Here is a 24,191-nt window from a genome sequence, read left to right on the forward strand (position 1 = left end):
AGATTGCAGCCAATAAAGGACAGAACATTTTCTGATTTTCCCATTTTTATCCAATAACATACTTAGTACTTAAATAAAAAACAAAATCCATTATTTTCTAACACTGATTTAATAACACACTTTTGAGACAGAAAAAAGTGAAATATTCAAAACTAAATTTTAACTCAAAATTCGACAAAAGATTGCGTGGGATTGCTAGAAGAAGTTTTTAGCTAAACCAGAGATTTAATAATAAAAATGTTAATACTATGAACAATAATAGCAGCAATATTTGGGCAAAGGAGGTTTAATGCTGATAAGCATAAAGTTATGCACTTTGGGGCTAACTCATGAATGCATCATACCTTGTGGGGTGGGGGTACAACTGAGGAGTCAATGGTCAAGAAGGATCTGAGTGTTCTGGTAGATCATAGACTTAATAATAGCATGCATTGCCAAGCTGAAGTTTCTAAAGTGGGAAAAACTATTTCTTGCATTCAAAAAGAAATAGAATCCAGAGTGAGAAAAAGATAATATTGCCCCGGTATAAAACATTTGTAAGACTTCTGATATATGCAGTTCAGATTTGGGCACCTGTTCATAAAAATGTTGTTGTAGTACTGGAGAGGGTGAAAAAGTGCAAATAAACCGATGTGGCATGGAGGAGCTCAGTTATGATTAAAAATTAACTTAACTGGACCTGTCCCCAAATCCTCATCTTCTAGAAGTTATACAATGCCTTGGAAATCAATCATGGTTTCTCTGGATCTAAAACACAGGAAATCAGTCTCTAAGGTGTCCTGAATGACTTTGTTCTCCTGGTCCATACATGCATCATGTACTGGCTGATATTTTTTCAAGCAAGGAAAGCTATATTGCTGACTTGGAAAAAGCCTAACACCCCCCATCCCTAACACAAGTCTTACATATGGTTAATGCAAAGTTTAAAATGATATAAGAAGGCAGAGCATGCCCTAAAACATTTCAGAAAATTTGGAATCCATGGTTGGAATCATCTATGGCCTCTTACTAGAAGGTTCCCTCTCTGGAAGTACTTACTGAGGGTACTGCTTCCATGTGTTTCCTGGATTTCGGAATTACACTTGGGGGAAGAAGGTAGTTAGGTCTGTTTTGTTTATTTGCTTTGTAACACAGATTACGCTAAAATATTGCTGGAACTATTTACCTGTGGTTTTTCCCTGTTGGAACAAGTTGGATCATGTTTAACCACTTGCCCTCCAGAGAATTTACCCCCCTTCCTGACCAGGCCATTTTTTTGGCGATACAGCGCTGCTTTACATTAACTGACAATTTTGCGGTCATGTAACACTGTACATAAATGAAATGTATGTCATTTTTTCCAGACAAATAGAGCTTCTTTCAGTGGTATTTGCTCACCTCTGCATTTTTATTTTTTGCACTATTAAGAAAAAAAGCCAAAAAATTTTGAAAAAAAAACCCCTAAATGATTTCTTGCTATAAAAGATATCCAATAAAAAATTTAAAAAATCAAATGTCTTCATAAATTTAAGCCAAAATTTATTCTGCTACATGTCTTTGCTAAAAACAAAATCCCAATACGTGTAAATTAATTGGTTTATGTGAAAGTTATAGCTTCTACAAATGGTGGTTTATTTACTGGAATTTTTTTTTTATACTAGTATTAGCAGCAATCAGTGACTGTGACAGGCATTCTGACACTGAGTGGGAATTGACTAACTGCCACTGACATCCCCAGGGACACTAATACAGTGATCAGTGCTAATAAAAAGCACCGACACTGTACTAATGACACTGGGCAGGAAGGGGTTAACATCTGGGGCTATCAAAGGGTTAACTGTGTGCTGTGTGTGTTTTATTGTGTGCACTGGGTTGTGTTTTACTAGGGAGACATGCTGCTTTGTATTTCTTTTCTGTGCAGATAGATTCAAAACAGCACGTACATGCTGACAGGAGAGATACTTGTATTGTTTACACACAGGTCTCTTCCCTTCTTCCCTGTCAGCTTTCCCCGACGATTGCCAAGTGCTGACTGGGAATCGCCAGCCGGGACCTAGTGACTGACATCTCTAGCGGCGTGGGTAGAGCGGTGTGCACATGCCCCCTTTCGGAAATGCAAATATATATATATATATGTGTGATTTTGTGCAGCCCTGCCGCCCTGTAGCAGTACTTCTGCTATAGGGCGGAGTGCAAGTGGTTAAAGTTTTTTTTTTTCCTTTCTCCAAATCAACTGTGGTTTTAGGGTTCTGTATATGCAGGTTTCAATGTATTTATTTACTCATTTCTTTCTACTGGTTTAACCTCATAGACTTTTTTCTATCGGACCAACTGTGTATTTTATGAACTGTAGACATTTGTGGTTATTTGCTATTACAGCAAGGGGGTGGCTACACTGCCATATCACTGGAGACTGATATACTCTTTGATGATTTACATCTGAGAATCAGTTTCTCTTCTACGCCATTATTATGACTTTATCAAATGTGTTTGCTAACATCAGCAAAGCCTTGTGTATACTGTACAATAAGTATTATCACTAAGGAAACTACTATAGATTATTTTCACAGTTTGTACTATTGTAGACCATTTGGTAAACTATTTTCCATTAGTAGTTTTAATTTACTGTATGTTGGTTTGAATTAACTGAAAATTTCACATGCAGGAATTATTCTGTTGCCACCTTTCATCAGGTCAACAGGCACACAAGAACAGGAAGGACAATGAAAAATGAGTATTGATTGTTGGAAAGATTTACTTCTCTAAGCATATTTCATTTCATATTTGTTTCAGCTGATAGCTGAAACATGAGTGAATGTTTCTCTACTAAAATACAGCATAACTTAATAATATAACTCATGCAGTATTTTAGTAACTGAGCGATATCCTACCGCATACTCAGATACTGCTCAGTAAATTGTCCTTGTTCGAAGTTCCCAGTTGAACTTTTGGTAGGTTTGAATGTTCAACCACGAACCAAACAGGGGGGTGTTCAGCCCATCACTAGTGGCTACCCCTTCTAAAGGTTGGAGTGCATGGCAAGGTCATGATCTATCTGTCACATGGCGAGTAGATTGCAATTGACCCATTGTTGACCTTATTAAATAATCCTTAAAGTGATATTAAAACAATTAACATTGTCATCTTCAGTTTTGTGCATTTTTATGAAAACATAAACTAATATTAGGTACATTTATTTCAGTCAACAAAAGCAAAGTTTGTCAAGATACACACACACACACACACACACACACACACACAGATAAATCAGTGATAACTATCAGTTTTTCACTTTGTTATCAAATAGGTCAAATGAGGAGAAAAACAAAAGAGGCCTACCCCTCCAAATGTCATACTACTACCAGCCGTAACCTCCGCAACCTCAACCCTGCCCCCCTCCACTCTGCAGCTGATCAACTCCATGACAGCATCCTCCCCCTGTCCTGTCCCGACTTGGCTATGACTGCCTACAACAACGCGCTGTCAACAGCCCTTGACTCACTAGCGCCTTTAACCACACGCAACATCAGACCCCGACCGCTCCAGCCCTGGCAGACTGATCACACCAAAACCCTCAAACAACACAGTCGTGCCCTGGAGCAACTATGGCGCAAAACAAAATCCCAACAAGCCTTCACCCGCTACAAATCTGCCTTCCACACCTACACCTCCTCCCTCCACGCAGCCAAACAAGCCTACTTCCTGACCCTCATCAAGACCCTCTCCTCCAATCCTCGCCGACTCTTCTCCACCTTCAACTCTCTACTCTCGCCACCCCCACCTCCACCCAGCACCTCACTCACCGCCCTCACCGCCAATCACTTCAAAAACAAGATTGACACAATTCGCAAGGACATTGCCGCAACTCACACGCCCTCTCAACCTGTCCCCTCTCACACAGCTACCCCCTCATCCCCCCTCCCCCTCGACATAACCCGCAGGGACTTCGTCACTGCTCAAACTCCCTCCAACCCCGTTCCCCCTCACTCAGCTACCCCCTCATCACCCCTCTCCCACGGCCCCACCACTGCTCTGACTTCCACTTCCACCCCACCCTACATTCCTCATACTGAAGCTCCCCCAACACTCTGCACCTTTGACCTTACTACCATCGAGGAAGTCTCCAAGATCCTCTCTGATGCCCGCCTCACCACCTGCCCCCTCGACCCTATACCCTCACAACTCCTACGACCCCCTCCCCCTCCATCCTACGCTCTCTCACCCACATCTTCAATCTTTCCCTCTCCTCAGGCACTTTCCCCACCCCTCTTAAACATGCACACATCACCCCCTTACTTAAAAAGCCCTCCCTGGACCCCAATGACCCGAACAACCTCAGACCCATCTCCCTGCTCCCATTTACATCTAAACTCCTCGAGCGCCTCGTCTACACCTGCCTATGCTCTCACCTCAACGACAACCACCTCCTCGATCCCCTACAGTCTGGCTTCTGTCCCCTACACTCCACCAAAACCGCCTTACTCAAACTCTCCAACGACCTTCTAACCGCCAAAGCTAATGGCCACTATTCAGTGCTCCTACTCCTTGACCTCTCTGCGGCCTTCGACCACCCCCTCCTCCTCAAAAAACTACACTCCCTCGGCCTCAGAGATTCTGCTCTCTCCTGGCTCTCATCCTACCTGTCACAACGCTCCTTCAGCGTTACCTATAATGCTACCACCTCCCCCTCACTCCCCCTCTCTGTTGGGGTCCCTCAAGGCCCTGTCCTTGGGCCCCTTCTCTTCTCCATCTACACCTCCTCCCTTGGCCAACTCATACACTCTCACGGCTTCAACTACCACCTCTATGCCGACGACTCACAAATCTATCTCTCAACCCCCCACCTCACCCTCTCGGTCTCTGCCCGAATCACACACCTACTGAGCGACATATCAGATTGGATGTCGCTCCACTTCCTTAAACTGAACCTCTCCAAAACTGAGTTTCTTGTCTTCCCCCCAGACCGTACCCCACCCCCCATTGACTTCTCCATCACATCCAACAACGCCACCATCAAACCTGCTCTGCAGGCCAGAGTACTTGGTGTCATTCTGGACTCCAACCTATCCTTCCAGCCCCAAGTCCAATCTTTAACAAACTCGTGCAGACTCCACCTCCACAACATCGCCAAAATCTGCACGTTCCTAACCCCAGAAACCACTTAACAGCTAATCCACTCCCTCATCATATCACGACTCGACTAATGCAAATCCCTCCTCACTGGCCTGCCTCGCCGCTGGCTATCCCCGCTTCAGTCGATCCTGAATGCGGCTGCCAGACTCATTCACCTTTCCAACCGCTCCGTTTCCGCCACCCCCCTCTGCCAATCCCTCCCTGTTCCCTGGTCTTCTCCTCCCATGCCCACCTCCAGGACTTCTCCAGGGTGTCACCCATCCTCTGGAACTCCCTGCCCCAACCCATCAGATTATCACCTACTCTCCTCCCCTTTAGGCGCACCCTGAAAACCCATCTCTTCAGGGAAGCCTACCCCACCCCCTGCTAACTTGACCGACCTCCTCCACTCTTCCTACCACTCCATCCCCCACAGCTATCTCCTCCTGTGCCACCATCCCCTCCCTCCTAGATTGTAAGCTTGAAGGAGCAGGGCCCTCAATCCCCTCATATTTTGCATTGTATTGGTATTGTTCTGTCACATGTTCTGTCCCCTTTTGTAATGTACAGCGCTGAGCGAACTATTGGCGCTTTATAAATACTGTATAATAATAATAATAATAATAAATACATTTAAAACTATAGAAGTATGCTGTATACTACCTACCATATTCCAAATAAATATTATAAGCTGCAAAACTCCACCAAAAAATCTGACATCTGTTGCAAAATGTTACTTATTTGAGGTAACCTTACAACCCTCCATTTTCTAAGCACTTCTTTTGGTGTTTTTAATGTCATCAACAATAAGTTACCATGTCTTTCCCTGGGGCTTGAAAGTATACAGTTCTTCCAAATGTGAAGTTTATACATCTCCCCAACAGGCCACTTATCCACTGTACAATCCTATTCCACATCCTTTTAACCTTTCTACGTAATATAACATATGATTTAGGTTTGGAGAGGGAGCACTAAATTTCAAACAAGGAGAGTTGCTCCTTTCTTTCCCAGTATGTTGAACTGGAAATGAAAGCTCTGTTGATTAATTTTAAAGTACACTTTTCTAAGATCCATTCCCACAATGGTTTTCACAACTTGTTACAGCCAGTCTCTATTAATCTCCCTAGGTCTCTCACTTAAGAGAAAGTATTCTTTACATTTCTTAATATATAGTCTTAGAATAAAGTCTTTATAAAGTCTATACCTTTTTGATGATTAAAAGTAATTATTAAGCCATACACAACCCCAATAGGGAGTTTTTTCCCCAAGTTCCTCTTCAACTGGAAGATGTTCCGAGATAGGACTTATCCTAGCTAGTTTACCACTCCGCATACCTATATAATTCCCTATTTTTTTTATAAGAAATAGAAAACATTTATTTAATTTTGCAAACCTCTTTTTAAAATAGTGATAATTATTTTGGCATATTCATTATCACTAGTAAACCCAAAAAACCTAGTAAACTCTGTTTATACAAACACTCTCTTTACAAAAAGTGGCCTTCCTACCACTGTTAAAATCAAGTGACATAGCTATTGGGATAAGATATAAATAAATAATTTTGTGGATTGTAGTGGTGCATTAATCAGTAAATTCCTTGTTACTAAAAAGTAGTCAATTCATGAAATAGCTTTCGTCGTATTTATGAAAGTTCCTCCATAGGTCAAACAAATGCATAGATCCATTGCACTACATAGTTAATTGCTATGGTAGCAATGTTTTAGGAATGGATACACTTTAAGTGCAAGTATAGTATAGTAATAAAGTCTTGCTTAATGGCCTCCCACCCATCCACTGTGTATAAATGGCCAAGCAGAACAAGCATCAGTCTCAGGGGACAGACCTGTATGTTCTCCCAAAAGTGTGCCTCATGAACCCCCTCTGATCTGTGACTGTTATATTGGAGTGCTGGGCCACTCTGATGGACCCTGGTACTATATGATCGCTGTGACCAGTCACAGCGATTACATATCCAGTAGTAAACAATGGCTTTCAGTCATGATGCCATTGCTTACTACTGTGATCTATGCGATTGGTCACAGTGATCACATGGTACAGGGCCCTGCACCATGTGATAGCTGTGATAAATCACAGCAATCAGAATAGTAAATAGAGTTGGGCCAAACACCCCGCTGTTCGGTTCATGGTCAAACATTTGAACCTAACGAAAGTTCAATCGCAAATTTCGAACCCAGGGAACAAGTCACAAAGCAGTATCTTACACTATTAAAATACCACATGAGTTATTTTATTAAGTTTTGCGGTATTTTAGTATTGAAAACATACATTAATGTTTCAGCTGTAAGCAGGCTTCCCCACTGACAGCTGAATGTAAAAAGAATTGCTGGCAATTACAAATTTACAAAAAAAATGGCATGGGATCCCCCCCAAAATCCATACCAGATCCTTATCTGAGCATGCAGCCTGTCAGGTCAGGAAAGTGGGGGATCGCCCCGTCCTCCTGAACCATACTATGTCACATGTCCTCAACATGGGGAGATGCTTTGGAGCAAGAGGGCTCCCCCCCAAAGCACCTTGTTCCTATGTTGATGGAAACAAGGGCCTCTTCCCCACAACCCTGGCCAGTGGTTTTGGGGGTCTACGGGTGGGGGGCTTATCAGAGTATGGAAGGGACCCCCAGATCCCGCCCCCCCATGTGAATGAGTATGGGGTACAATACTCATTCTTAAAACAAAAGTGTAGTGTAAAAAATGACAGTTGACAGTTTTTGACAAGTCCTTTATTAAAACAACAAAAAATTTAAAAGATGTCCCCTGAAGTAGATCCAACGTCAATCACGATGCCCGCCGCCATTGTTTACTGTAATTTTTTACCTTACACTTTTTTACACATTTTTTTTGTGAATGAGTAGTGGTACCATGTACCCCATATTCATTGACATAAGGGGGGGGCGAGATCTGAGGGTCCCCTTCCATATTCTGATAAGCCCCCAGGTAGATTCCAGATTCCCACAAGACCCCCACAACCACAGGCCAGATTTGTGTGGAAAAGCAGGTAACCCTCTGACAGCTGATGACTCATAGGTTGTTAAGGACTCCAACTCCTTAACAACCCATGACAGTTACTATCAGATACCAGTACACACTGCATGCCTTGAACACTACTTAACCTCCCTAAAGTTTCAGTACCACAAGCGGTAACCCCGAGCTACACTTGGGAATACCATGCAGCGCTTCTCCGCGATCCCTCGATCACTTACCTTGTCCTGCGCTCCCGCGATGTCCCTTCTGCAGTGTCCCTGGCAATGTAATCCGGCGGATTCCGGCATCTGTCATCTGGGTTCCGTCCCCTGTGAGTGTCGGGACGTATGGGGACGGAAGGGCGGGAAATTTGAAAATGACAAAAAGTGACATTCACTAAGATCACTAAAATCGCATAGTAAAACATTACTGTATCAAACCATTTCACATACATTTTGTCCCTAGTGCTTTGTCCTGTGCCCTGCCTACATTTTTACTGTTCTTTCTGCCTGGAAACTGAGAAACGTCCATGGCGTCCAAAAAGCATCCCTTTAGGTCAAAAGCGGTTTTAGACCAGCTAGAATACAGCGATAGTAAATCGGAACTACTTGCAGAATTGAGTGATAATGATTCGTGGGGAAATTCCTCATCAGACACTGAAAACGATTTTGCGACTTTGCTCAGTGATGTACGAACTTGGTGCTATATTTCAAATTTCAGTGTTTTTGGTTTGATTATATTATTGAATTAAATTTATTATTATTATATTATTATTTTTTATGATTATTTATGAAATTATAATTTATGATTTTGTGTTTCAAGTTTTGTCATACTCGGGATGTTTACTAGACTTTTGTTCTGACGGATTTCAGTGAGTTATTCCTAAAAATTACAGGCCTACAATAAAAAAAATACATATTTCCATGCAAACAAATGTACCGCTTTGAGCACAGAAATATGGACGTAATCAGACGCCTAGGGAGGTTAATTACTGCATGCATTTAATTATTTATTTTCTTTAGTGAATTGACGTTAAGGTCTTTTTATGTGATATTTACAGAGTGTTTTTGCTATTTTCAGTAAATACCGCACACTGCTATAGTGAATTGACATTTTCAGTATTGCATGAGATATGTGGTCATGCGACCAACATAACTCATGCGATAACCTTTAGTGAATTGTGCCCCCAATGCAAGTCTATGGGATTCGAACTTTTGAATTCAAAAGTGCCTATTTTGAAGGCTTATGCAAGTTATTGGCCATAAAAGGGGTATGGGTACTCGGGTACTGCCCTGAGGGGCATGAATCAGTGAAAAAAAAAACCAGTTTTTGACAAGTACTTTATTAAAAAAAAAGAAAGCCAAAAAAATGGTTTCATTGTTGCAATCCATCGCCAGTGCTGTGGTCAGGTGCATTGCTTTGGCCAATCACAATGCACTGTCAGAGTTGAACTTATGTTTGACTCGAATATCAAGGACATCCCTAATAGTAAACAATGGCATCATGAATAGATGCCAAACACAGATTGAAACAATTGCTTATACAGTGATAATGACTGTAATAAACAATCATAGCTTAAAAAAAAATCAACCTACCCCCTTCCCCATAGCAGTATAATGTCATTATAGTGACTCTGCACTGCCCTGGTGACAGTATCTAGAAAAAAATATAAAATAGTTTTTCTGGTTTTTTTTCATACTGTCACCAGAGCAAGTGTATTGTCATTATAAAGGATTTGTACTGCTGTGGTAGTGATCATGTTCAATGACTGACTGCTCCAATATCACTGTATGTCAGTGCCACCAGCCATTGTCTCTGATAACTGCCACAGCAGCACAATGTCACCAGACCAGTGCTGCCAGTTAGTGTCCCTAATCCCAGCCATACACTCACAGTGTCCTTGATCACCACCACACAAATCATGATATCCTTAATCACTGCCACACCAGTCATATTGTTCCTAATAACCGTCACACCAGTTACAGTATTCCTTATCACTTTATATGTATACACCAGCGCACAACTTCATGCTCCAAACTTCTTGTCTTCTCATCAAGATTTCTTTAACCAGAATGTATGTGTGCCATGGAATATCTTACTCTCCTCTGATCTTCCAATACAGTGATCCAAATTTCCAAAGAAAAAAAACTTATATAGTGTAGTATTTCCTATGCAAATGTGATACATGTACACCTGTGCACAATTTATTATTAGACAAATAGTGTCTACCACTTATCCCCTAAATACTCTTACCCTCTTGGGGTGACCAGTGTGCATTTCACTCCTAAAACTGTGAATCAAATCCACAAAGACACGTGTGACCATGCTCCATCCACCACCTGTGTACGAAACAAATCCAGCTTGCTCATACCCTTCAGGCGTGCACCTTACCCTGCATGTCTTGTAAATTGCCTTTCAAAAATATAATCAGCATGTTCAGTCTCCTCCCCAGCTCTTCATATGCTCTCAGTGATCATAAAAGATAAACAAACACTCCCATAGTGCAGCAGTATAAAAAAAATGGTTTAAAAAATTGGTTTAATAATGTAAATTGCGCTTACATGTAAAGAACCTAGCTCAACCAATTTTAAAATGGCCGCTGTAGTACTTTTGCTTGCGTCTTGATGTCACATCCTGCTGACGAGTTTCGTCGTCCAATCAACTTCCTCATAGGCATTAGGCGAGGGTTGGATATGCCCAGTATGTACCTCTCACTGCCTGCACATGCCTAATACAGCCTCAAAATAGTTCCCTAAATATCGGCACCCTAAAAACTAGATGAAACAAATCAGATCCAGTTCTATATTCAGTCCCTTAGGGTACATACTGTCCAGCTCATAAATCCAGAAAGTGTCATTCCTAAAAATCTCCCTTAAGCGATTATTGCCTCTCCAATGTGCCTCAACCTTATCGATAGCACAAAATTTCAACAGTGTGGGATCGCAACCATGTACGTCTCTGAAGTGTTTTGACAGGCTATGCTCCTACTTCCCCTTTCTGATGTTGGTGACATGTTCCCTTAATCTTATATGTAACTTCCTTGTGGTACATCCCACATATTGGAAACTACATGGGCATTCGAGAAGGTAGGTAACATAATTGGAGTGTCATGAGATGAATTTCCTAATGGTGTACATCTTATGAGTAAGATATTCCATGGAACACAATACATTCTGGTTAAAGAAATCTTGATGAGAAGACAGGAAGATTGGAGCATGAGGTTGTGAGCTGGTGTATATACATAAAGACTTTTTTACCCAGGGGGGTTTTGGACTGTCAGCTGCTCTTGTGTTTTATGTTTTATTTTATATTTTATGTCTCTTGTTATTATCCCTAATATTCCTTATCACTACCTCACAGTTACAGTTTCCCTCATCCGCACCACACAGTCCCAGTGTCATCAGACTAGTGTATTCCAGTAACAGTGTTCCTTAACACCTCCACACAAGTTGCAGTGTCACCACACCAGCATAAAACAGCAATGGTGTCTCAGATTGTTGTTACACCAGTCCCAGTGTCACCAGACCAGTGTAAGTCATCGGCAGTGTTCCTGATCAGCGCCACATTAGTGCTGTGTTGCCTTTACCTGCCACCTGTACGAACTCTGGCCTGTTTATCGACCATATTTTTGCCTGTTGCCTGGACTGATCCTTTGCCTGTTTTTTGCTTGCACCGATCCACTGTGGACAACACACTGGAAAAACAGGAACTCTTTTGTTCTTCCTTTCTTTAGCCTCTTGTACTTCCTGGCCAATGAACATGGCATTCCTTGGAGCAACCACTTACCAGAAGGTTAGGCTTGTTTGGCTTATAAAAATGGGGACTGCTATAGATAACACTACACTAAGCTATATTGCCTGACCACTCATATCAAGGCATCCATTACAGTACACTGGTTTTGAAACAACTGGTTGATTTGTGTGATTCACATAGTAACATTTTCTGTACATAATCAGTCCAAACAGTGAAAAAGTCTCACACGTGGTATTCCCATACTCAGAAGGAGCAGCAGAATGTGTTCTGGGTTTTATAACTTTATGTAAAAAAATGTTCATTTTCTTTCTCCATTTTCCAAAAACTGGATGCAAAAAAATGAAGTATTCAAAAGACTCACCACACCTCTTAGAAAATACTTTGGGGTGTTTGCTTTGCAAAATGTGGTCATTTTGTGGGTGTTTCCACTGTCCTGGTGCTCCAGGGCCTCCAAAAATGTGATTTGGTTTTGGGAAATGACATGTGTAATTTATGCTCCTTGAAAGCCTAAAGGTGCTCCTTGGACTTTGGGTCCCGTTAATGTATCAAGGCTGTAAAAAATGTAACAAAAATTACAACTTTAAAAAACTGACTTATTAAATACCTTGGACTGTCTACTTTCCAAAAAGGGATAATTTGTACTGTTCTGGCATTTTAGGGCTTCAAATAATGAGATGAGACTCTATAAAATGAATACAGACTAAATAATATACACTGAACTGGTTTATTTTTTATCAAAGAAATGTATTAAAATACATTTTGGCCTACATTTATAAAGAAATATTCTTCATTTGTATAACAGAAACTAAGTAAAACATGTTTTTTATTCAACATTTTCAGGGTTTTTTGGCTTATATAAACCCAGTGATGACTAATTACCACCAAAAGAAAGCTCTATCTGTCTCAAAAGTTTTATTTGGGCACAGTGTTGCATAACTACTAAGTAATTGCCATTCAAAGTGTGACAGTGCTGACAAAGCAGAAAAATGACCTGGACAAGGGGGGTGAAAGTTTCTGGCTTAAGTAAAATTCAAAATTATCGGTTGTTCTGCTGTACTTGGAGCTTAACATTTTGCGCCTTGCACAGTTTACTGAATCAGACATGTATGTGAAAAAAAAAAAAAAAAAAAACATATTAAACACTTCTGAAGTCTTTCTATTTTATTAAATATCAGCTTTAAAGATTATGTCACTTTCGTGCTTGCTATGTAAATGTTCTGAAAGTCCAAGAGAGACATTTCCAAAGTCTGACAGAAGTCATCACAGAGTTATCACAGAGAGAAGCATACTTTTAGCTTGTTTGCTACACTGATTGGATAGCTACAGTATGCACAAAAAAGGTGAAAGAACTATGTAGTCAGAACACTACAATGTAACATTAGTTAGAGTATATGATGTGCATTTATAGAAATACAATACTATTACTGAGGATGAGCTGGCAGAACATTTTAAACTTATCACAACTCTATACCTGTAAAGAGAAAATATTTGATTAGTTCCAGTCAAGCATGTTAGTTCATATGTGAGTGTAATGGTAACATACAAGTGCTATAGGGAAATAACTTTAGAATATTTTAATTACTAATCGGTTAGATTTCATATTATCTTAGTTTTGAAAACAAAATACAGCCAAAGCTTAAAATGAAGCTGCAACTGCAAATGAACATCACAAGCTGAGACTTTCATGTGACCCTGTCGCCATTTTTCTGGTCTACGCTCTTTCATCTGCATCACCTAGACAGGCAAGGCGGGTGTCACTAGGCAGAGGGGAGGCAGATCAGTGGACATCTGTTTGCTGCTCTCCTCTAACTAGAAAAAAAATCAGTAGCAACGTGCATTACCTCACTTCTGGTTTCAGACCTCATTTTCCCCACCTGCTGTAGGGAAACTGCTGAAGCATGATCGATTCAGCTTCAGTGGAGTGCAGGGGAGACATAAGAGTCTAATAGATGTCTTATTAACCACTTTCCGACTGCAGATAGCCGAATGACGGCTTTACTGTGGTCGGCCAGTTCTGGGGGGGGCGTCATATGACTTCCTTCCAGAACGCGCTCTCCTGCATGCTCCTGGGGGTGTGCAGCTGGCGATCTCTGTGACTGATGTGTCCTATGGACACAGCTGATCACGTGATATGGTAAAAGGCCAATCACAGTGGTGTTTTACCGCGTGATCAGCCATGTCCAATGACACACTGATGATTGGGAAATGCAATTGCTGGCTATCGGCTGCACTTTCCTCACACTGTCACAGCATGAGGAAAGTACTGCCAAGAACCGGCAGTTGTCAGAGGAGGAATCAGTATCGATCATCAGGGCACTGATGATCAGTGGCCTGATGATCGGTGCCCAGCAGTGCCACCCACCAGTGCCACCCACAAGTGCCTAGCAGTGCTGCCCACAAGAGCCCAGCAGTGTCACCCACCTGTGCCCAGCAGTGCCACCCACCTGTGCCCACCAGTGTCCATCAGTGCAGCCCAGCAGTGCCATCCATCAGTGCCACCAAGCAGTGCCACCAGTCAGTGCCCAGCAGTGCCACCAGTCAGTGCCCAACAGTGCTGCCAGTCAGTGCCCATCAGTGCTGACTATCAGTGCCCATCAGTGCTGACTATCAGTGCCCATCATCAGTGCCAGCTCATCAATGCCGCCTATCAGTGACACCTATCAGTCCCCATCAGTGCCGCCTATCAGTGCTGGCTATCCGTGCCCATCAGTGCCACCTATCAGTGCCACCTCATCAGTGCCGCCTATCAGTGCCCATCAGTGCTGCCTATCAGTGCCCATCAGTGCTGCCTATCAGTGAAGACTCATCAACGTATATCAGTGAAGGAGAAAAATTACCTGTTTGCAAAATTTTATAATAGAAACAAAGAAAAACTTTTTTTTTTCAAATTTTTTGCTCTTTTTTTGTTTATAGCGCAAAAAATAAAACACCCAGCGGTGATTAAATACCACCAAAAGAAAGCTCTATTTGTGTGAAAAAAATGATAAGAAATTTCATATGGGTGTGATGTTGCATGACCGCGCAATTGTCATTCAAAGTGCGACGGAGCTGAAAGCTGAAAATTGGCCTGGTAAGGAAGGGGGTATAAGTGCCCGGTAGGCAAGTGGTTAAAGAGAACTCGTCCCTATACTGTAAATATGCTATTCCATAGGCAGCTATTCGTCAAAAAAAAAAAATGAAAAAAGTGTTAAAATGTTAAGGCTTGACATGTCGGGTATCTATTTACGTGGCCCAACCTCATCTATAATACTTTATCAAACAATTGGGCAATACATTGCATTTTGTGGGCACTAATATTAACTTTTGTATATATTTTACTGAAAATTTGTACTTGATAAACGGTTATGCTAATATCATTTTACTTAAAAGTTGGAATTACCTCCATTTTATTCTCGTAGGTGTTTGCTTTCAGAAGATATATATTGTTTTGGGGTTTTAACTAATTCTCTTAATTATAACTAATCTAAAATCATCCTGTATACATTCTTGTACATGATCTGCTACAGAGTCACTAACAGCAGTAATCAAACTAATGAATTATAAAGTCATTAACACTTAATTTCCTAGAAAGCCATATTTTAAATATCTGTATGAAGAATATCATGCTATTCATGAGCCTTACTTGGAATATGAATGGCCAATGTATCAGTAGCATTGAAAATAAATTTGATGTTTATTTTTCAGTTTTTGTCGCTGATTCTGATAACAGAACAGCTGTGCAAAATTGTACTTTTTTGTTCAAAGACCTTGTGCCTGCCCTTGAAAGATTTAAGAGTAACCTCTTTATATATAAATATTCACATATGTAGTACATGGCTATATATGACAGACAGCAGTTAATTCATGTCACAATATCCAGCTATAGTCTAAGGGTGCTCAAAAATATGATTTTGACTGGATTAGGCTACAATCATGATGTCATTTGAGTGACATTTGACTACAGCCCAAACCAGTGGGCTGGTGGAAAAGCTACACTATTGGTTCCAGGAACCACAGCTGCACTTAAGATCATCCATGTTCATAGAATAAAAGTCTGTCTAATGTTTGGGAACCCAATATATCTTTAGGCGATCCAATATTTCATAATGTTCAACCGCCACATGATTTCTTTGAATGGCGTGTTTAAGGTTTGATCTATGAATTAATTTGCTGTTTTGTATTTCCTACATTGCTCTCAGTACGTGCTTGCAGTGTTTTCCAAATTTGTAGCCTGGGGATACGCTGATGCTGTAATGGTAGTGCAATAGTGGTAGTACAATATAGTATATGACTATTTCTGTGTTTAATTATGCTCTGTTTGTTTTGGACATTTTCAATTAATGTTTCAATGCCTTAGCGATGTCAGCATTTTAATTCATCTGTTTCTAATTATAAAATGGCTTGTTAACACATCACTAGTGAGGAAGCGCCAACGGGCAAAGATCACATATTATTTCATTTTTTATTTGGGCTGGTTTGACCCAGAGCTTCTTTCATTCATATGCACACCCATATTGTTCTCTCATATTTCAAATCTGTATATTGCCAAGTGCTAATAAAAAACAGTTTATGAGCTAGCAAAGCATATGATGGAAAGTACAAGAAATATTAATATGCTTTACAATCAGTTTGGTTTTAAAATTGATGTGTTTGGGTTTAAAGCTTTCCACAGTTGTTCAGCCCTGTTGGTACGCAACATTTACCATTCCTTGTATTTTAATTCAGAATTTTTCAAACAAATAGCAGCTTTGTTTAGGTTAAACAGAACTGACCTGATTGTAAGTTCAACTTGGCACTGGTATTGTTCTTGGCTGGAAAAACTGTACAGCAGTACTGTTTATGAAGTGTTATTTAGTGCCACCCAGGAATTCCACTAGAATACTGGAGTTCCAGTTTTTTCCCCAGGAGACCCGAGTATTTTTCAATAGAAAGTTTGCAGAATAATTACTTTTGAGCCTTCTACTGCAGCTACTACTACTAACCTTCCTAATACTGTTTTTAGCAGTGATTATTATTATAATTGTTATGAGTAAAATTACAATAATATTACAATAATCATTAGTACTACACTGATAAATATACTATATTCATAAATAATGATTGTCCTTTTTTTAAAAGAAAAATATATAAAAGAAATTTGCTTAGGGATCACCAGAGTGTGATGCCTTGCTTCCAGAACATGTTGCATCTGATATACTCAGAAAGATCAAATGTAAGAGGTGATTACGGACTTTTTTTTATTTGGATAAGAAGCAAGGAGTCCAGAGAAATGCAACTTATAAAGTATGGTTCGTAGGTGTTTATTGAGAAGTAACAACATGTACATCAAAGTAACGTGTTTTGGGGACTTCCCCTTCTTCAGGGCAAACTTTTTTTAATTGAAACCAGTAGAGTTGCTATAAACCTCAATGCCTTTTCATGGGTTTGATTGGCTAATTGACAATAGCTATATTACCACTTATCTCAAATCAATACTATAAGGCCCCATAAGTGGAGGTGCCCTGCTTTACCCATAAACTGTCGTAATCTGATTATTCAGGCTGGTCATATGATAAAACAGACCAACGTCAGTTGCTGAAGTTGTATAAGTCTCAATTTTATCCAAAGACGTTCATGGCCTGCCCCTTAAAAGTTTGATTAGAATAAAGCTGAGGAATTCTTCCAAGCCTTACCCCTTCCCTGAATTCCAAAACCCTCTTTAACTTATCTTAAACCAGATGTCTCAATAACAAAAATACAATCTGCAATCACTTCCTAAAAAAAATTCCAAAGTTCCAAAACCTGACTATTTTGAAGAAAACAAAATACTCATTTTAATCCACATTCCTTACTGCCACATATTACAATGATTCCAAAACAAAGTAAAGGTGAACACACATAGAAAAATGTCCAACCAATAAGACAAGCCTGAGAGAATACAAAGAAGGTAACATACCTATTCATCTCATGACCTCTCATAAATTTAAGGGCTTTCATTTAGCAACTGATATCCATAAGACTTAGTAAATCTTAGCAAATTTTAGTTTTTGCTGGTTTTTTTTTAATTTTGTGTTGATAAAATGGGGTTTCAAAGAGAAATTAATAAAACTTTATTATAAAAAGTTCCAGCAGCACCTGTTTGCATCAATCCAGAGTCTATTCCTCAGAGAGAGAGAGTAATGTTAGTAACATAAGATATGCTACTGTGCCTGTCTCAGCCTCATAGCTCCTCTTGGTAGTTAATTGCTGCTGCACCTTTCCCAGATTTGTCACAGTATTGAGATGTTGTGACAAATCTGGGAAAGGTGCAGGAATCTTAGCTGTTCCCAATGGTTGCTGCACCTACACCCTTTGCACATTTCATTTTCAGCTGTGGGCTAAAAAGCTTGGCCCCCCAGATTTAGGATTGACTGGTGGCATTTATTTACACAGCACAAGCCCAGGGCTCTGGGCTTGTGATAGTTCTTACTATTCTGGCTCCTGTTGTGTTGTGTTTTATAACCTGATCCTGTTCTAATTGCTTTTTTCCTGCATTCAATTTATTTACCCTGATCCCTATCCTGTCAACCTACAGTATATTTCTGTTACTCTGGATTCTGACCTCATCTTGTCCATAGACTTCTCTTCATCTGCTGCCAGCCATGACCTTGGCCTGTCCCTGGAATGTACTTTTTGACTGCCTCCTGTCCTGACTCTACCAGACTCCAGATTACACTACCCAATAGGCACATGCCTTCTTTATCCAACATGATCGTCTGACACCTTTGATTGATGTAGGTCTCACCTACTTTCATTGAACCTTTAGCATTGCTTGACAAGGGACTGTATCACAGTCTATTAAGACCCAAAGGCAACCAAGTACTGGTATACCTACTTGCTTTATGTTAACAGGGGCTGCTAAAGGCAGAAGCTGCACTTGCTAGGTATACCCCCTGACCATCAATGCTGGAGCAAGCTTGACACAGGATGGGAGTCAGATAGTATGTGTGGTGTAGCCCTCTCGCCGATAAATTTCATTAATATGACTTTATCAAGGGACTCTAGATAAATGTATATGATGAAACACATTTTCTGTTGTCCTGATACAGAAGGGTGAGTGAGCATTGTCATCATAGAACTAGAAGTCTGTTAATAGTAGAATCAACAGGCAAAAAGAAAAGAAAAATTGTAAAAAAAAAAAGGTAAAATGCACAAGAAAAAAAACTGAGCAGTTACACAAAGTACAATAGGAGGTGAAGAAACACCCCTTTACAGATACCAAGAATGTTCAATAACATCAGAGACTATTGGAGCCCGTAAGACTATAAGTAGCAGAGCTGTAGTGAGAAGACAAAAATTCTCCGGGGACTGAATGGTTGAGGGCAGAGTGGTTTGAGGGAAGGAAGAAAAGAGTAGTGGAGGGAGTGGAATAGAAGGAAGGAGGATGGTAGCACCTTGGAGAGCCCCACCAGCCAAATGATTCAATCTGACAGCATAAAAGGATGGGGGAAGAAGATGGTCATAATTGCAATCCTCTCAGGTCAGATTACATAGTTACATAGTTAGTCTGGCTGAAAAAAGTCCAATCAGTTCAACCATAAAAAAAAGAAAAAAGGACAGAAGATTTCCAAGAATGAGCAATAATTTGCTTAGTAGCAATAAAAGAGAAAAGCAATTCATTTTGCATGCTTTTTGTGTACTGCCTGTATAGGTTTGAGTAGTAGGGCCTCGACTGGGTCTTTCTGTAGGTTATAGTGGAGGAGCGGGTTGATTAGAGTGTAAACCCGAATCCAGAGCCTAAAGACCCTCGGGCAGGTCCACCAGATGTGGGTCATTGTGCCCTCCTGTCCACAAAGCCAAAAACAGAGAGTAGAATGGCCAGGTACAAACCTAGAGATACGAACTGGCGTAAGGTACCAGCACATGAGAATTTTTTTACCCCCTTCCGGCTCAGGCCATTTTTAAGGTTTCAGTGCCGTCACACTTTGAAAGACAATTACAATTTTTAGCATTTTATTAAAACCATTTTATTTATTGCAGGTACTTGTATAGGGCTGACAATTTATGCAGCACTTTACATATATACAGTATATTCTACATTTACATCAGTCCCTGCCCTCAGACAGATAGGGTTTTTTTTCATTTTCAAGGTATTTAATCACCACTGTTTTTTTATTATTGCTATATAAAGGAAAAAAGACTGAAAATGAAAAAAAAAAAAAAATAAATAATCTATCTTCATAAATTTAGGCCAAAATGTAGTCTGCTAATTTTTTTGGGTGAAAAGAATAGGTGTATATCATTTACTCTGTGTAAAAGTTATAGAGTCTACAAAGTATGTTATATACTGTATATTTGAAAATTGATCAGTCCTCATGTACTGACTGCCTATCTCATTTCTTGATGCTCTAAAATGCCAGGACAGTACACATATCCTCAAAATAACCTATTTTTGGAAAGTAGACATATAGGTCTATAGGTACTGTATATAGTATGATGCATTGTGAATTTTTTGAAGGTGTAATTTTTTTTCCACAATTCTTTGGAAAATTATGAAAGTTAATCTTTTTTTTTCACAAAATTGTGATTAACAAGTTATTTCTCACACACAGCATAAGCATACTTACAATTGCACCCCAAAAAAACATTATGCTACTACTCCCATGTATGGCAATAACATGTGATACTTTTCACAACCTAGCCACATAGAGAGGCCCAAAATCCAAGGAGCTCTTTCAGGCTTTCTAGAGGCACAAATTACACTCTAATTACCTAAATAGCTATCATATTTTTGGAGTCCCTGGAGCACCAGGACAGTGGAAACAACCACACAATGACCACATTTTGGAGAGCAAACACCCCAAGGTGTTTATACACCAATATACATTCTGCTACTCCTCCCAAGTTTATGGATACCACATGTGTGAGACCAATGTTTGAAATGATTATGTACTTGACATTGCAACCGGTGTATTACAAAAATGAACCAGCACTCTATAGAAAACAATGTACTGAAATGGTCACCTCTGTATGGGTGGTCATTGAATATAGCATAGTGTAGCTTCACCTACAGTAGTCCCTGTTCCTAAAAGCCAAGCAAGCATAACTTGCTAGTATGTGGCTGCCCCCAGAGCACAATGCTATGTTCATTGGCCAGAAAGTACAGGAGGCTAAAAAAAAGGTTAAACAAAAGAGAGTACATGGGTTCCAGTAGTGCAAGTGCCTGTAGAGGATGGATGAGACTTGTGTCTCACAGAAGCAAAGCCAGTGGGATGTGCAGATGGTTCAGTACTGGTGCTAGGAAGGGGCATGGTCAGAAAATAGGCAAAGTAGTGGTCGAGTCAGAAGGCAGAAACATGCTCGGTAAACAGGCCAGGATCAGTACAGACATCAGGCAGAAATATGGTCAGCAAATAACAAGGAACAATATTGGTGCAGGCAGCAAGCAGAGACATTAGGATTAGGGTCTTGGTCAGGTAAGACCTAGACACAGGGGTAGAGGCTGCATCCCACCCAAAGCTCTTAGAAGCCCCTAGACTCTAGACCCTGATTCGGTTTTTACCTAAGCGGCTGGTTGTGCTGCAAATGGGGGGATGATAGGTGCTACTGAATTAGAGGAAAGCCATAAAGGATTTGAAAGTGCCTCTGAAACACTAGTATGAGCCCTACTCCTTTGTGGTTGATGTGACATCCCACTACTTGGACTCGTCTTTTCATCCAGGTGTACTGCACTGCTGGTTCTTGCAACTCCACGGGGATGTACTGCATTGCTGGTGCTTGCCTGCTGCTGTACAGATCACATGATTCCTTCTCTGAATCAGTTACGGAACTGCTGCTCTCCACAGATTCATATTTAGAATTGGAATCTAACAGCAAGGTCTCCTCCCCACCACTCTCATCTGTCATGCTAAGAATCTAAAATGCCTCCTTGCTTGTGTACCTTTTTTAGGATATGGCAGTGAGGTTTTTCTGGCTCTGATGACACTGTACTGGTGTGATGGTGGTCAGGTACAGTTGTTGCTAGCTGCACTGGTTATACTGTACTAATAAGATAGCGACACTGGTGCAGATGTTGATAGCTACACTGGTGACACTATACGGGTGTGACAGTGACACAGGCACAGATTTGATACTTCACTGATAACACTCAGACAGATGTTGATGCTGCACTGACTGGTGAGACTCAGAGAGATGTTGATAATGCACGGGTGACACTGGGACAGATGTTGATGCTGCACTGGTGACACTCAGAGAGATGTTGATAATGCACTGGTGACACTGGGACAGGTGTTGATGCTGCACTGACTGGTGACACTCAGAGAGATGTTAATAATGCACGGGTGACACTGGGACAGGTGTTGATGCTGCACTGACTGGTGACACTCAGAGAGATGTTGATAATGCACGGGTGACACTGGGACAGATGTTGATGCTGCACTGACTGGTGACACTCAGAGAGATGTTGATAATGCACGGGTGACACTGGGACAGATGTTGATGCTGCACTGGTGACACTCAGAGAGATGTTGATAATGCACTGGTGACACTGGGACAGGTGTTGATGCTGCACTGACTGGTGACACTCAGAGAGATGTTAATAATGCACGGGTGACACTGGGACAGGTGTTAATGCTGCACTGACTGGTGACACTCAGAGAGATGTTGATAATGCACTGGTGACACTGGGACAGATGTTGATGCTGCACTGACTGGTGACACTCAGAGAGATGTTGATAATGCACGGGTGACACTGGGACAGATGTTGATGCTGCACTAGTGACACTCAAAGAGATGTTGATAATGCACGGGTGACACTGGGGCAGATGTTGATGCTGCACTGACTGGTGAGACTCAGAGAGATGTTGATAATGCACGGGTGACACTGGGGCAGATGTTGATGCTGCACTGACTGGTGAGACTCAGAGAGATGTTGATAATGCACGGGTGACACTGGGACAGATGTTGATGCTGCACTGACTGGTGACACTCAGATAGATGTTGATAATGCATGGGTGACACTGGGACAGATGTTGATGCTGCACTGACTGGTGACACTCAGAGAGATGTTGATACTGCACTGGTGACACTGGGACAGATGTTGATGCTGCACTGACTGGTGAGACTCAGAGAGATGTTGATAATGCACGGGTGACACTGGGACAGATGTTGATGCTGCACTGACTGGTGACACTCAGATAGATGTTGATAATGCATGGGTGACACTGGGACAGATGTTGATGCTGCACTGACTGGTGACACTCAGAGAGATGTTGATACTGCACTGGTGACACTGGGACAGATGTTGATGCTGCACTGGTGAGACTCAGAGAGATGTTGATAATGCACGGGTGACACTGGGACAGATGTTGATGCTGCACTGACTGGTGACACTCAGTGAGATGTTGATAATGCACGGGCAGGGGCGGACTGACCATTTGGAAACTCGGGCACGGCCCCATGAGATGCCCCTGGTTCCTTTTTCATAGGCTTTTTTGAGTTTGGGCAAGGACACAGGGGTCCCATGATTCCCTATTGCCCGGGGGCCCCATCAGTTGTCAGTCCGCCCCTGTGCACTGGTGACACTGGGACAGATGTTGATGCTGCACTGACTGGTGACACTCAGAGAGATGTTGATAATGCACTGGTGACAATGGGACACATGTGGATGCTGCATTGACTGGTGGCACTTAGAGAGATGTTGATACTGCACTGGTGACAGTGGGACAGATGTTGATGCTGCACTAGTGACACTTAGACAGATGTTGATACTGGTGTGTGACAGTTTACACTGATGTTGCTGCAATCAGATGGCTGTTCTGTGTATGTGTGTCTGTAGAATCACATTTAAATCATGATAAACTCACAGATACTTACAGATCAGCACAGACCACTCTCTATCTCCTCACACATGCTCTCTGTGTGAAGAGAAGGAGAGCTGATGGCTGCAACACACAACCTGTGTTTACATTTGTGATCGCTGTGATTGGTCACATAGATAACATGGTGCAAGGTCAATTTTATTGGCCCTATACCCCAATTGTTGATCTGCTGTGTCCAAGAAGCACAATGTTCATTAATCACTGCACAGGGCCTCAAGGGCACGCATGAACGGCTAGAGTGGGAGGATGTATGGGTACACCCACCCAGAACGGTGCTTGTCCTACCCGGACTCCATATGTACAGTGGCCAGGGAAGTGGTTAAAGTGATCATGGGCTTAGGCTCCATGTACACTGCAGCTGATAAAATCACATTTAAGAGCTTTTCTGCGTTTTTTTCAGCAGCCCCTGAACTATCTCTAATGTTTTCCTATGTGTCCATGTACACATCGTCGTTATATTGTAAAGCGTTGCACAAACTGTTGGCGCTATATAAATCCTGTATAATAATAATAATAATTTACAGTCATTCACAGGCAGTTGAGTTTACAG

General features: G+C 41.2%; 1 protein-coding gene across 2 annotated transcripts in view; it reads left to right on the forward strand.

The window, feature by feature from the left end:
• The window catches only part of NDP (norrin cystine knot growth factor NDP), a 124,463-nt gene that overhangs the window by 58,992 nt on the left and 41,280 nt on the right, over positions 1-24,191 (forward strand). The window lies entirely within an intron of this gene.

This window comes from Staurois parvus, unplaced genomic scaffold, assembly GCF_062004578.1.
Source record: "Staurois parvus isolate SC_StPar_1 unplaced genomic scaffold, SC_StPar_1.0 ptg002140l, whole genome shotgun sequence".
In the NCBI taxonomy this organism is placed as follows: Eukaryota; Metazoa; Chordata; class Amphibia; order Anura; family Ranidae; genus Staurois; species Staurois parvus.